This window comes from Lissotriton helveticus, chromosome 8 (assembly GCF_964261635.1).
Source record: "Lissotriton helveticus chromosome 8, aLisHel1.1, whole genome shotgun sequence".
NCBI classification, from domain to species: Eukaryota; Metazoa; Chordata; class Amphibia; order Caudata; family Salamandridae; genus Lissotriton; species Lissotriton helveticus.
Genome location: NC_136069.1, coordinates 1,396,282,655 through 1,396,298,820, shown reverse-complemented (window position 1 = coordinate 1,396,298,820; position 16,166 = coordinate 1,396,282,655). Strand labels below are relative to the sequence as shown.

At 44.6% G+C, this 16,166-nt stretch overlaps 1 protein-coding gene across 1 annotated transcript in view; it reads left to right on the top strand.

The window, feature by feature from the left end:
• Positions 1-16,166, top strand: part of LOC144773380 (SAM domain-containing protein SAMSN-1-like) — a 390,420-nt gene that overhangs the window by 211,999 nt on the left and 162,255 nt on the right. The gene's annotated exons all lie outside the window — the stretch shown is intronic.

Here is a 16,166-nt window from a genome sequence, read left to right as displayed (position 1 = left end):
GTTAATATTACTTTCAGTACTCAGTGCCTAAGTAGGAGTTCAGGGGAAGTGTTGTTCCTGTGTAATTATTGTCTGCAATCTAAATGAAAAGTAATTTATACGTTTTGGCGTAGTGTACCTATTAGACCACATCTGTTTTACATGCGTATACGAAGAATCCCTTTTAATTATTTGATATATACCATGTTGAAAGATTCGGCCTTAAAGACATTATTACATAAAGTGCTACATAACATACATAATAATTCCCTTTAATTATTTGATATAAACCATGTTGAATCTTTCACACAATTTAAAATATCATAACATACAGTGCTGACTTTCAAACTAGGCTGATTTCATTCCCTTCAACTATCCATATTGCCAGTTTCAGTCTGAAAAAGGCAATCATAATCTGTATTTTTTACATTACATATTTAATTCCTTATTAATGCCCAAGTGGATATAACACAGTTATCACCATAGTGAGCCGTTAAGCCAATAAATCATCCAAATTTATGGAGAGTCCATCTAATATCTGTAAAAGAAAAAGCGGGCAATAAAAACTTAAATATGACAACCTAGGAACATTATAGCTAAATGGCAAGTTTGGCAGTTATAATTTCCTTCAAGGTAAATGCACAATGAATTCTTACTCACATTCCAATTCAAATGTACCACATGTTTCTAAACCAATTATTAAATGCACCTCTAATCTTCTCAATTCCCACAGCCTATTATTCTCCCTGGGTTTTCTCAAAACTCTATCAATCCCAAAACAGCATAACGAGAGCAAGGCTAATGGATATCTGTTATCCCTAATATTGATAGGTTGTATATGTGTCAGTATACATTTCCTTGTAGGAAACCAAGCTCTCCCTGTGTATTTCTTTTCAGATAATATATATATATATATATATATGTATATATATATATATATATATATATATATATATATATATATATATATATATATATATATATATATATATATATATGTATATATATATATATATATATATATTACCTACTGGCGGTCGCCAGTAGGTATATATAGTTAGGATTTTTTCTCTATGGGTTTTTTGAAAATTCTATGTCTAATAACTTTGGCGTTTGTGGACGAAATTGGCTGAAATTTTCAGGAAAATGGCACATTTTGTTTCTGAGCAGCCCCTGAAAATTGGGGGGGGGGTTCGTCCAGGGGGGGTCGAGAAAAAAGGGGGGTCCCAAAACGTGTTTTTAACATTGAGTTTTCCATAGGGCGGTTGGCCTCACTTTTAGCCCGAACGGCTGAATGGATTTGCACGAAACTTGGCAAAATTGTAGGGACTGGTAGCCCGATGTGCCTTTTGTAGGTCTCAATATATGTGCTCCAGTGGATTTTGAGAAATTAACGTTTAAAAAAAGATATATATCTGTAACAGCGGACCGGGCAGCGCTCCAGTTTGCGTACTTTTCGCGCAACGGAGCTTTGTGAAGCGAAGCTGATTGGTTCTCCGGCGTCTGTCAACATTCCAAACAGTCCGTAGCGGCCGCCATCTTGTCTCTCGGTAGGATCGAGAGACAAGAGGAGGCGAAAGGGAAGGGGCAAATGACGATAAGGGGGCATAGTAGATCCTCCCTGACCTCTTAGGTTTGATGTACCATTTTGCCAAGTTTGGTGTAATTCCGTTCAGCCATTCAGGCTGTAGACGTATCTAAATGTCAATAATCGAACGGCTGAATGGATTTGCACGAAACTTGGCAAAATATTAGGGACTGGTAGCCCGATGTGCCTTTGCTAGGTCTCAATATATGTGCTCCAGTGGATTTTGAGAAATTAACGTTCAAAAAAAGATATATATCTGTAACAGCGCTCCGCTTCGCGTACTTTTCGCGTTACGGAGCTTTGCGAAGCTGATTGGTTCTCCGGCGTCTGTCAACATTCCAAACAGTCCGTAGCGGCCGCCATCTTGTCTCTCGGTAGGATCGAGAGACAAGAGGAGGCCAAAGCAAAGGGGGAAATGACCATAAGGGGGCATAGTAGATCCTTCCTGACCTCTTAGGTTTGATGTACCATTTTGCCAAGTTTGGTGTAATTCCGTTCAGCCATTCAGGCTGTAGACGTATGTAAATGTCCTATGGAAAATTGCATGGGGAAAACACATTTGAAAGTGTTGAAATTTAGAACCAATTAAAATGTTACTTTGGTTTTGTATTTGTGTGTGATGAAAGTTAAGTGGTTATGTATATATGTCAAATGAGAGGAAACCACAGCCATTTTGTGATACTACTGTCTGAGGTACATTTGTGAGGAATTTTTGGTGGTGAATTTCTGGTGTTTGATTTACACAGTACTAACACTTCTCCTACTTTTAAAAAGGTGAGTTGTTAATTTGTAAGGGGAACTATGTTGTACACTTGAAGATAATTTGAAAAATGTTTTCTGTTATTTATTTGCAGTCCTTTCTGTTATACTAAATACTTGATAAAGTTAGTTTTATATTATGTATTACTAAAAACGATAAATGAAAGTGATTATTTTTTTCTGCAATTTACAGCAAGCAATTTCAAAATAAAATGGCTCACAATGAAGAGACCGTGGCAATTTCTTTTGAATTGTCCACTACATTGATTGAAATTGAGAGCACCAATAATGAAATATTGTCACATGGAGGAGATGACTTGTATGATTCCATTAGATTGATTGAAATGGACAGCACCAATAATGAAATATTGTCACAAGGAGGAGATGACTTGAATGATTCCACTACATTGATTGAAATTGAGAGCACCAATAATGAAATATTGTCACAAGGAGGAGATGACTTGTATGATTCCATTAGATTGATTGAAATGGACAGCACCAATAATGAAATATTGTCACAAGGAGGAGATGACTTGAATGATTCCACTACATTGATTGAAATTGAGAGCACCAATAATGAAATATTGTCACGAGGAGATGACTTGAATGATTCCACTACATTGATTGAAATTGAGAGCACCAATAATGAAATATTGTCACAAGGAGGAGATGACTTGAATGATTCCACTACATTGATTGAAATTGACAGCACCAATAATGAAATATTGTCACAAGGAGGAGATGACTTGAATGATTTTTTTGATCAATCTGTTGATGGCGAATTTATCGAATGTTTGGAGACCATAGAGTTACAAGAATCATCATTGCAGACTTTTCATGAGGAAATTGCTGATGAGGACATGTTACTAGTTCTTTCAAATTTAGAAAATTCTGAAGAATAAATTTATATTTAGAAATCAAAAATTGTTTGAGACATTATTCATTTTTATTTTTAATTTATGAGGTTGTAGCGAAGTGATTGTAGTATAAAATGAGACTTATAGTATAGAGTGCAACATTTTTATGTTACATGGTAAGTTTACTCATATTTACTTCCCTTCTGCCACTATATTATCTCCAATGTGTATTTGACATCTCTTCTTCATCTCCGGCCTCCTTTCTCTCACTGTGTGTCTCCGATGCATCTTATCGCTGCTATTTTGTGTAATTACAGAAGAGAGTAAAATAAAATAGTTCGGAACGTGAAAAGGGGGCAAAGTAGAGTACCCCTCACCCCGTAGGCCTTTTCAGGCGGTCCCAAAAGGATCAGTTTCTGCTTTCCTGAGAGATTATGGTATGAGTTCCATATACCACAATAATTTGCATTACAACATGCAAGATATCTATCTCCTATTACCAACTTTTGGAGATATTCGCGCTAAGCGCGAATATCTCAAAAAAGTTATACCTGCCCTGAGCAGTTCTTAGCCATGTTATCCAATGGGAGGTGGATAACATGGCTAAGAGCATTAGCTCGGTAATGCATGAATATCGCTGACTTTTTAGCGATATTCATGCATTGCGGCCGTTTTTTATCGCATTTGCGATAAACCTTGATAATAGCAAGGTTTATCTTCGATAATTTCTGACGATGCTTAGCGGTAAAAAATTCGTTGGTAAGCATCGTTAGCGATAAATATCGCTTAACTTTGGTAATATGCACCAACGTCTGTTAACGTTCGATTCGAAGGAAATGAGGAAGTGTTGAAAAACATTGTTTGCGCCATCTTGCCTTTTTTGAAATGCCACACTTTTGTCGTGCACGGCAGCCATTTTAGATGCCTTGACCAGACCCACTCTCTGCACGCTGTCGATTCGTAGCATGGCTCCCCACCCTCGCAAGCATCTTCCCCAGGCACTGGTCACCCCCGCTCTCTGTCTTATGCATGGGCAATAAACCTCCCCCCATCTGCGCTGCTCTTCCCTGAGAATCACACTCTGTGCCCGCCCGACACCTCCCTTTCGCCCTATTCACTACCGCACCCTCTGACACTCCTCTTCCTCTGTGTCCGATTGTCCAGGCTATCAGCTAGCCCTGCAGATGTAGTTTATGGCTCCAGCTGTAAAGAATCACCCCTCTTTAAAGGAGTTATAGTAGATCAAGGCCCACACCCGATGAGATCCGTCACACCACACGTGTTCCTACTATCTGAAAACCATCCTGTATTGTGATTGTGGAGGGGACCGAGCCTGAAGCGGAAGATTCCAGGAATGACTCTTTGTACATCAAAGTTTTTACAATTATGTGTCACATTAAAAATATATAGCACTCCAACAAAGTAGTAGGAATATAAAACTTTAATAACATATAAATATATACAACAAAACAAAAACAGTAAAAACATTTAAACAACGAAGAGACCGTGGCAATTTCTTTTGAATTCCTGATGAGGACATGTTAATAGTTCTTTCAAATTATGAAAATTCAGAAGATGTTGCCTGGGGGTGGGTCGTCAGTAGCAGTCTGTTGTGCGAATAGTTCCAAGGCAGCAGAACGCGCTGAAATCTAGATGGCACGAAAGTGATGTCTAGTAAGTTGCCGCCCAGCAAATAACGGCGTGGGGCGCCGCGGGGGTGAGTGAGTCCAGTAGGCACCACAGCTATTCTTACCGGCATTGCAGAATTACTGCTGGGGACAATGCCTGTGCTGTAGCAGGGTCACAGCAGAAACAAAAAAGATTCTGTTGAAGATGTTGTTGGTTTTCAATTTGAAAACAGTTCTGGTGTCAACTGCTATGCTAATGTAGTGGTTAATGTTTTGTTTTCTCTAGAAAATGTAAAAGAGGGGGAGGCAGTCCAAAGTTCCGTTAAAAGGGCAAAGGAAAGGATCGGTGGTTTGAACTATCAGTCAAAAAGGGGAGGGGGTGCAACAATTTTTCCTACCGGGTCACACTGTGCTTTCACCGGAACTGAGGTCTGCAGGATTCTAGTAATTCAAAGTGAGGCTGGCGCCAGCATGGGAGCGCCGACGTCCCGCGGATACAGTTTCGTCACTCCACGGGCGATTATGGCAGTCATTCCCCATCGGGGGTGTCTGCGGGGGTCGGAGACTCCCGCGGCTCCTGTAGAATCTTCAAGGTCGTGGAGGACTACGGTGGTGGAGTCAACCAGTGACCGGGCCATTTCTTTATGCTGGGCCCGCTCTTGCCAGGTCGACCGCCATTTTGAGAGTTCGGTAGCTACTGGCGATCGCGGGGTCAAATGAGCGGACGGGCTCCACCCTGCCGGGCGAGACGTTGCAGCATCGCCACAGTGGAAGAACCCTTTTCCGGGCGCTTGGAGCGCCGAGGGTGCAGGTGGGAAGCCTCCACTGGGGAGGCGGGAGAGGCTTGTTCGCATCGTCTCTCCCTCCCAGTGCACCCCACGGCGTCTCGCTTGAGATTTGTTATGGCCGGACCAGGCGATGAGGACGAGGGGGGGGGGGGGTCGGAGGCATGTGCAAGACATCCCCCCCCAGTGTTGTCGCAGCCATTATTCAAGAGAGAAGAAGTGTCCCGTCCGTCTTCGGGCCGGGCTTCCGGTGGATGTCGGCCGGACGCCCTTGGCTCTGGCCCCATGAACGGGTTTCTTGGTTTATCGGCTGCAGCCGGATCTCGTCGGCCTCGGCCCCCCGACCGTTGGTGGCCGGACCGGAAGAGCATGTGGCGGGACTACCTGCAACTCTCAAGGGCCACCGCGGCCGGACTGGGAGAGAGAGGGGAGGGTCGAGGAGACATTCCCCCCCCTGAAACTCTTCAGCGTTGTAAAGGCAATCCCCTGGCCGGGTCCCGCTGGCCTCGGCCTCTCCTCCGGCTACACCCTACGTTAGGATCTCCTGGCCGAGGCGTGGCAGCAGGATCCGCCTTATATGGGCTGCTCCCGGCTGGGCGTAGCCACAACCCTGCCCCACCTTGGAAGTTTCCAGAGTGGGGGCGGATGTTCTACTGACTTGCATTTTCCCTAGTCTATCGATTTTTTGGGCGTGGCAGGCGGTGGGACAGCGAGGGGTGATTTGGTTTCTCTTACTGTTTTTCTGGTCTCTCACCACTGGCATATTTCTAACGTTTTCTTGTTTCTAGGACATTAATAGGTTTTATCATTACGTTATGTTATCGTTTCTTTGTTCGTTGTTTAATAAAAGTTTATGTTCATCAGTGGCCTACTGATTTTCGTTTTCCTATTCTTTTCTTTCCAGGTTGTTTCATGCTAAAGTTTCTGTTAACAGGATACAGTGATCACTTCGTTATTATTGCATATGTCCTTTTCACTAGGGGTGCTCTCTGGTCGGGCCAGATGACGTATCTCTAGTAAATGGTCCGGGTGAAACAGGTGCATCAATCAGTGGGGAGTAGATAGGCATGACAGATTACAACGGGGGAGAAAGGTCCGCATTACGTACCCTTTCACTATTTGCAAAGATTTTCCTACGTATATTTGCAAACAGGGAATACCTCCAAAAAGAACCAATTCCCAAACAGTCAATGTTTGGGGAAACAATCAATCAATGAGGAACGAAATAGGCACGACGTGTTAAAGGTTTGCGTTACCTACCCTTCACTATCTGCAAAGGGAGAGAGAATATTCCTATTCTTCCTCGTTTGCAGGCAGAGAAGATTCTTAAGAGAACCAACTTCGAACAATTCAATGCTCGATTCAAACAATCAAGAAGGGGTACTGTGAACACAAATGAACGCCGCTTATGTACATACACATTGGTATTATCAACAGGTTGTTCCTAATGTTTCTATTTTAGGGAGGTCAAAAAGAGATCCCATTAGTGGCCTACTGATTTTGCTCGATTCCTTTTCTTTTTTTACACGATTTTTCGCTATCTGCAAAGACTAAACAGAGTATTGCGACTCTGTGCTTGTTTGTAAATAGAGAATGAACCAAAGAGAACAATCAATCAAATGGGGAGAGAAGCAGGCACGACGGATTACAACGGGGGCAAAGGCCTGCGTTAACTACCCTTCACTATCTGCAAAGAGAGAGTACTCCTAATAGAAATGAGGGGTGGGGGGCAGCATTCAAAGCAGATCAGTGTGCATAAACATGAAAATGGTTTTACTTACCACGTACTTGACATTCGACAGCTTATGATATTTGCTATTAAAAAACCATTGAAATTCACTGAAAAAACCATAGGTTATAGACCATATATAGTTAGGAATTAGCATTTAAAAAACCTTATTTTACTCACACAAAACCATTGAAATTCCATATATAGTTAGTTGCACTAACTATATATCGCGCACCCGCAATCCACTGCTGATCATGTCACATATTACATCATTCATGACATGGTCAGTGACATCACTGATGACATCACTGATGACATCACTGATGACATCATCCAGTGACTGTGTGTTTCTGTAAAGTTTAAATATGTTAGATATATTGAAGAATGAGTGGATGTATAAGTGTCTCGATGAAGGATTTAGTAGGTGCGTGACTGACTGTATGAGTGAGTGAATAAATGTGTCGTACTAAATGCATGGGTTAGTGACTAAACTGCCTGAATGTTTGCTTCAGTATGTCTGTTGTGATGTAAACTGCTGCATGTGTGGATCATTAGCTATACGAGAGGCTACATATGTTATTGATTGGTTGCCCAAGTATTTGTATGGGAGATTGAGTTTGTGTGGGGGTGGCTGGGAGGTGTGTGACTCTGTGCATAGATGTGTGAGCAGTTGATTCACTAGGTGTATGAGTTCAAGAGTGCATGTGGAAACAGCTACATGGGCGGTTGACTGTGTGCATGAGTGTATTGATGAGTGAATGGATATGTCAATGCTACATGTCATAGTAAGTACATATGTAAAACACAGTACATGTGAGAGTTGGCATATATAAATAACTGTGCATGAGAGCCACTGAATGTGTGAGTGGCTGTATGGATCATTGTGAACTTGTATCAGGGATTGTATGAGAGAGTAAATATGTGTTAGTATATGTTTGAATAAGTAAGGTGTGTATAACTGTATAGTTGAGGAAATAGAGGTGTGATTGATTCTTTGCATGACTGACTAGGTGTGTGAGTAACTCCATGGATGAGTAACAGTGTGTGAGTGTCTGTATACACTGAGTGTATCTAAGGTTTTATTAGAGTCTGAAGAGGTTTATCGTATTAGCACAAGAATGATGTCAAATGAGATGTCATCAGTGATGTCATCAGTGATGTCATGTGAGATGTCATCAGTGATGTCATCAGTGATGTCACTGACCATGTCATGAATGATGTAATATGTGACATGATCAGCAGTGGATTGCGGGTGCGCGATATATAGTTAGTGCAACTAACTATATATGGAATTTCAATGGTTTTGTGTGAGTAAAATAAGGTTTTTTAAATGCTAATTCCTAACTATATATGGTCTATAACCTATGGTTTTTTCAGTGAATATATATATATATATATATATATATATATATATATATATTACCTACTGGCGGTCGCCAGTAGGTATATATAGTTAGGATCGATTTCCATAGGGAAATCGCAACATTCTATTTGGAATAACTTTGGCGCCGGTTGAGCAATCAGGCTGAATTTTTCAGCAACTTTGCCTCGCGGCTCTCCACTCCTTCCCTGAAAGTTTGGGGGGGATTCCTCAAGCGGGGGCTGAGATAAAAGGAGGGTCCCAAAACGTGTTTTCCCCATGTTAATTTCCATAGGGCGGTCTGTCGCAGTTTTAGCTCGAACGGCTGAATGGATTTTCACCAAACTTGTAGGGACTGGTAGCCCGATGTGCCTTTGCTATGTCTCAAGATATGTGCTCCAGTGGATTTTGAGTAATTTAGGTCTAAAAAAATGTATATATCTGTAAGCGCGCCCCGGTACGCGTACCGAGGAGCGCTCCGGGCGCGCCACTCGACTTGCGCACGGCAAGCTGATTGGTTCTCGGGTGTCTGTAAACATTCGAAACAGTCAGCAGCGGCCGCCATCTTGTGTCTCGGTAGGATTGAGATACAAGAGGCGGCAAAAATCAAAGGGGGAAATGAGCAAAAGGGGGCAGGGTACACCCCCCCTGACCCCCTAGGTTTGATGTGGGGGCCATAAAAGGGTCCCGTGGGACAAAAAAAAAAAAATCGATTTTCGCGGGGGGAGCGTCCGGTACGCGCACCGGGGAGCGTACCAGGGAGCGAATAAAAAAAAAAAGAAATTGCAAGAGTGCTAAACATTTTAACAATTTTTTATAAATGGGAGGTAGTTCTGAAAAGAACTTTTTTTATTGTTTTTGTTGTTTTATATTTTTTTTATTATTTTTCTGAACATTTTTTTTTTGTTGTTGAATATTTTGAACAATTTAAAAAAAAAATGGTTTTTTTGAGGGGGAACAACGAAAAACAGGCATTAGAAACGGCTCAACAGGAGCAAAAAAAAAAATCACTTTTTGGGGCGTTTTGAGCACTTGTGATTTTCATATGCTCTGTTCATTAAAATCACACTCATCTCCCCGTAGCAAAGTAGTCCCCCACAATATCTACACACTAGGTTGATGTGATGAAAATTGCTCTGGATATTGGGGACCGTCTCCCTCAGCTCTGGTCCCGAAAGACTTTCCTGTTTTGAGGTGGTGGCCACAGGAGTTCGTGGGTTTTCACGGAGGTCACGCAGCTCAGCCACACTGTAATTTATTGGATGCCACCTTTCCATGTGGCGATGCATAGTGTAGTTCCCATACCTATATTTTTTATCTGTGCCTCGGGACAGAACTCTTTTGCAGATCAGGCATGTCACATGACGGGCATTTACTTTTTTTTGGCCTTCATGGAATGTAAAAAATTGCCAAATGAAATTGTCCTTGTGGTGGGATTTCCGGGGCTGTTCAGGCAAGAATACTCTCTCATGTACCTCCTCTTCCTCTTCTTCCTCCTCTTCCTCAGGGTTGGGAAGGAACTGGGTAGGTGGTCCTTCCTTCCTTGGAGGTGGTGGTGGTGGTGGAGGTGCACCAGCTGCAGCTACTATTGAAGCCATCTCCTAATAATGAAAATAGGTCTTCCTCTCACAAAGTTGAAAGTCAGAGTGAGAAAAAAGGTGGGGGCTTTCATCATTTGGGAAAAAAAATGTTCTAAACCAATGAAAAGTGTTATTTTTAGGTCACATGACCTAGCCTTACATCATTAGGAAACCAAAAGTGAAATGAACCAATAAAAAGTTTTATTAACAAGTCACATGACTTGTTACGCTTACGTTACGCGTCCCGATACGCACCCGGAGCGCTTCCGGAGTGCTGCGCTTCGCGCCTCGGTTCGCGCTCCGGAGCACTTCCGGGTGCGCTAACGCGGCGCATCATAAGACGCATTACGCGGCAACGCGATACGTCGCGCTTACGCGACGCGTCACGATGTTGTTTTCTAACGCGGCAGTTGCGCTAACGGAACGTTTACCGGTTCGCGGACCGGGTCGCGGCACCAAATTAGGCTAACGGGAAGCTACCCGGTGCGCGGACCGGTAGCGAAACAAAAAAAAATAATAAAAAAAAAATATATACATAAAAAAATTATATTAAAAACATATAAAATATATTTTTCCTTTAAAAGAAGAATACATTTTACAGCTTTTGATATTTGCTATTAAAAAACCATTGAAATTCACTGAAAAAACCATAGGTTATAGACCATATATAGTTAGGAATTAGCATTTACAAAACCTTGAAAATTCACTGAAAAAACCATAGGTTATAGACCATATATAGTTAGGAATTAGCATTTATAAAACCTTATTTTACTCACACAAAACCATTGAAATTCGCATATATAGTTAGTTGCACTAACTATATATTTCGCGCACCCGCAATCCACTGCTGATGATGTCACATATTACATCATTCATGACATGGTCAGTGACATCACTGATGACATCACTGATGACATCTCAAATGACATCACTGTCAGTAGGACTACCTGACCCATAAAGCAACTTTGCATTACTAAGTCCCAACATGGGCGGAGCAACATGGTAATAAGTCCACACAGCTGCCGTAACTTTCATAACACGCCAGTGAACAAGGGCATGGAGCCCGAAACGTTTGGCGTCTGGCTGGAAGGGAGTCTTCGCATTTTGCCTACTGCCTGCAAATAAAGAAGGTGTTACTTACTTCCGTGTTGGCGTCTCTATGCAGGGCAACTTGTGATGTTGGAATTTAAAGAGCGGCGCGCCTCGCTGCAGAGATGCCCCCCCGCACACCCAGCGGGCCTGCAGCGCCTGACAACACAGGCGCTTTGAGGAGAAGTAAGTGCCGAATTTTGCCGTAGTGAACATTGGTAGGCACAGTGTGTTTTCACTTTTTTGGCACCCACTTGGGAATGACATTTGAGTGTTTTGAAATAATCCCGGAGCACCCACCTTGGGTTAAGTAGGACTACCTGAACCATAAAGCAACTTTGCATTACTAAGTCCCAACATGGGCGGAGCAACATGGTAATAAGTCCACACAGCTGCCGTAACTTTCATAACACGCCAGTGAACAAGGGCATGGAGCCCGAAACGTTTGGCGTCTGGCTGGAAATGAGTCTTCGCATTTTGCCTACTGCCTGCAAATAAAGAAGGTGTTACTTACTTCCGTGTTGGCGTCTCTATGCAGGGCAACTTGTGATGTTGGAATTTAAAGAGCGGCGCGCCTCGCCGCAGAGATGCCCCCCCGCACACCCAGCGGGCCTGCAGCGCCTGACAACACAGGCGCTTTGAGGAGAAGTAAGTGCCGAATTTTGCCGGAGTGAACATTGGTAGGCACAGTGTGTTTTCACTTTTTTGGCACCCACTTGGGAATGACATTTGAGTGTTTTGAAATAATCCCGGAGCACCCACCTTGGGTTAAGAAGGACTACCTGAACCATAAAGCAACTTTGCATTACTAAGTCCCAACATGGGCGGAGCAACATGGTAATAAGTCCACACAGCTGCCGTAACTTTCATAACACGCCAGTGAACAAGGGCATGGAGCCAGAAACGTTTGGCGTCTGGCTGGAAATGAGTCTTCGCATTTTGCCTACTGCCTGCAAATAAAGAAGGTGTTACTTACTTCCGTGTTGGCGTCTCTATACAGGGCAACTTGTGATGTTGGAATTTAAAGAGCGGCGCGCCTCGCCGCAGAGATGCCCCCCCGCACACCCAGCGGGCCTGCAGCGCCTGACAACACAGGCGCTTTGAGGAGAAGTAAGTGCCGAATTTTGCCGGAGTGAACATCGGTAGGCACAGTGTGTTTTCACTTTTTTGGCACCCACTTGGGAATGACATTTGAGTGTTTTGAAATAATCCCGGAGCACCCACCTTGGGTTAAGTAGGACAACCTGACCCATAAAGCAACTTTGCATTACTAAGTCCCAACATGGGCGGAGAAACATGGTAATAAGTCCACACAGCTGCCGTAACTTTCATAACACGCCAGTGAACAAGGGCATGGAGCCCGAAACGTTTGGCGTCTGGCTGGAAATGAGTCTTCGCATTTTGCCTACTGCCTGCAAATAAAGAAGGTGTTACTTACTTCTGTGTTGGCGTCTCTATGCAGGGCAACTTGTGATGTTGGAATTTAAAGAGCGGCGCGCCTCGCCGCAGAGATGCACACCCAGCGGGCCTGCAGCGCCTGACAACACAGGCGCTTTGAGGAGAAGTAAGTGCCGAATTTTGCCGGAGTGAACATTGGTAGGCACAGTGTGTTTTCACTTTTTTGGCACCCACTTGGGAATGACATTTGAGTGTTTTGAAATAATCCCGGAGCACCCACCTTGGGTTAAGTAGGACTACCTGACCCATAAAGCAACTTTGCATTACTAAGTCCCAACATGGGCGGAGCAACATGGTAATAAGTCCACACAGCTGCCGTAACTTTCATAACACGCCAGTGAACAAGGGCATGGAGCCCGAAACGTTTGGCGTCTGGCTGGAAATGAGTCTTCGCATTTTGCCTACTGCCTGCAAATAAAGAAGGTGTTACTTACTTCCGTGTTGGCGTCTCTATGCAGGGCAACTTGTGATGTTGGAATTTAAAGAGCGGCGCGCCTCGCCGCAGAGATGCCCCCCCGCACACCCAGCCGGCCTGCAGCGCCTGACAACACAGGCGCTTTGAGGAGAAGTAAGTGCCGAATTTTGCCGGAGTGAACATTGGTAGGCACAGTGTGTTTTCACTTTTTTGGCACCCACTTGGGAATGACATTTGAGTGTTTTGAAATAATCCCGGAGCACCCACCTTGGGTTAAGTAGGACTACCTGACCCATAAAGCAACTTTGCATTACTAAGTCCCAACATGGGCGGAGCAACATGGTAATAAGTCCACACAGCTGCCGTAACTTTCATAACACGCCAGTGAACAAGGGCATGGAGCCCGAAACGTTTGGCGTCTGGCTGGAAATGAGTCTTCGCATTTTGCCTACTGCCTGCAAATAAAGAAGGTGTTACTTACTTCTGTGTTGGCGTCTCTATGCAGGGCAACTTGTGATATTGGAATTTAAAGAGCGGCGCGCCTCGCCGCAGAGATGCCCCCCCGCACACCCAGCGGGCCTGCAGCGCCTGACAACACAGGCGCTTTGAGGAGAAGTAAGTGCCGAATTTTGCCGGAGTGAACATTGGTAGGCACAGTGTGTTTTCACTTTTTTGGCACCCACTTGGGAATGACATTTGAGTGTTTTGAAATAATCCCGGAGCACCCACCTTGGGTTAAGTAGGACTACCTGACCCATAAAGCAACTTTGCATTACTAAGTCCCAACATGGGCGGAGCAACATGGTAATAAGTCCACACAGCTGCCGTAACTTTCATAACACGCCAGTGAACAAGGGCATGGAGCCCGAAACGTTTGGCGTCTGGCTGGAAATGAGTCTTCGCATTTTGCCTACTGCCTGCAAATAAAGAAGGTGTTACTTACTTCCGTGTTGGCGTCTCTATGCAGGGCAACTTGTGATGTTGGAATTTAAAGAGCGGCGCGCCTCGCCGCAGAGATGCCCCCCCGCACACCCAGCGGGCCTGCAGCGCCTGACAACACAGGCGCTTTGAGGAGAAGTAAGTGCCGAATTTTGCCGGAGTGAACATTGGTAGGCACAGTGTGTTTTCACTTTTTTGGCACCCACTTGGGAATGACATTTGAGTGTTTTGAAATATTCCCGGAGCACCCACCTTGGGTTAAGTAGGACTACCTGACCCATAAAGCAACTTTGCATTACTAAGTCCCAACATGGGCGGAGCAACATGGTAATAAGTCCACACAGCTGCCGTAACTTTCATAACACGCCAGTGAACAAGTGCATGGAGCCCGAAACGTTTGGCGTCTGGCTGGAAATGAGTCCTCGCATTTTGCCTACTGCCTGCAAATAAAGAAGGTGTTACTTACTTCCGTGTTGGCGTCTCTATGCAGGGCAACTTGTGATGTTGGAATTTAAAGAGCGGCGCGCCTCGCCGCAGAGATGCCCCCCCGCACACCCAGCGGGCCTGCAGCGCCTGACAACACAGGCGCTTTGAGGAGAAGTAAGTGCCGAATTTTGCCGGAGTGAACATTGGTAGGCACAGTGTGTTTTCACTTTTTTGGCACCCACTTGGGAATGACATTTGAGTGTTTTGAAATAATCCCGGAGCACCCACCTTGGGTTAAGTAGGACTACCTGACCCATAAAGCAACTTTGCATTACTAAGTCCCAACATGGGCGGAGCAACATGGTAATAAGTCCACACAGCTGCCGTAACTTTCATAACACGCCAGTGAACAAGGGCATGGAGCCCGAAACGTTTGGCGTCTGGCTGGAAATGAGTCTTCGCATTTTGCCTACTGCCTGTAAATAAAGAAGGTGTTACTTACTTCCGTGTTGGCGTCTCTATGCAGGGCAACTTGTGATGTTGGAATATAAAGAGCGGCGCGCCTCGCCGCAGAGATGCCCCCCCGCACACCCAGCGGGCCTGCAGCGCCTGACAACACAGGCGCTTTGAGGAGAAGTAAGTGCCGAATTTTGCCGGAGTGAACATTGGTAGGCACAGTGTGTTTTCACTTTTTTGGCACCCACTTGGGAATGACATTTGAGTGTTTTGAAATAATCCCGGAGCACCCACCTTGGGTTAAGTAGGACTACCTGACCCATAAAGCAACTTTGCATTACTAAGTCCCAACATGGGCGGAGCAACATGGTAATAAGTCCACACAGCTGCCGTAACTTTCATAACACGCCAGTGAACAAGGGCATGGAGCCCGAAACGTTTGGCGTCTGGCTGGAAATGAGTCTTCGCATTTTGCCTACTGCCTGCAAATAAAGAAGGTGTTACTTACTTCCGTGTTGGCGTCTCTATGCAGGGCAACTTGTGATGTTGGAATTTAAAGAGCGGCGCGCCTCGCCGCAGAGATGCCCCCCCGCACACCCAGCGGGCCTGCAGCGCCTGACAACACAGGCGCTTTGAGGAGAAGTAAGTGCCGAATTTTGCCGGAGTGAACATTGGTAGGCACAGTGTGTTTTCACTTTTTTGGCACCCACTTGGGAATGACATTTGAGTGTTTTGAAATAATCCCGGAGCACCCACCTTGGGTTAAGTAGGACTACCTGACCCATAAAGCAACTTTGCATTACTAAGTCCCAACATGGGTGGAGCAACATGGTAATAAGTCCACACAGCTGCCGTAACTTTCATAACACGCCAGTGAACAAGGGCATGGTGCCCGAAACGTTTGGCGTCTGGCTGGAAATGAGTCTTCGCATTTTGCCTACTGCCTGCAAATAAAGAAGGTGTTACTTACTTCCGTGTTGGCGTCTCTATGCAGGGCAACTTGTGATGTTGGAATTTAAAGAGCGGCGCGCCTCGCCGCAGAGATGCCCCCCCGCACACCCAGCGGGCCTGCAGCGCCTGACAACACAGGCGCTTTGAGGAGAAGTAAGTGCCAAATT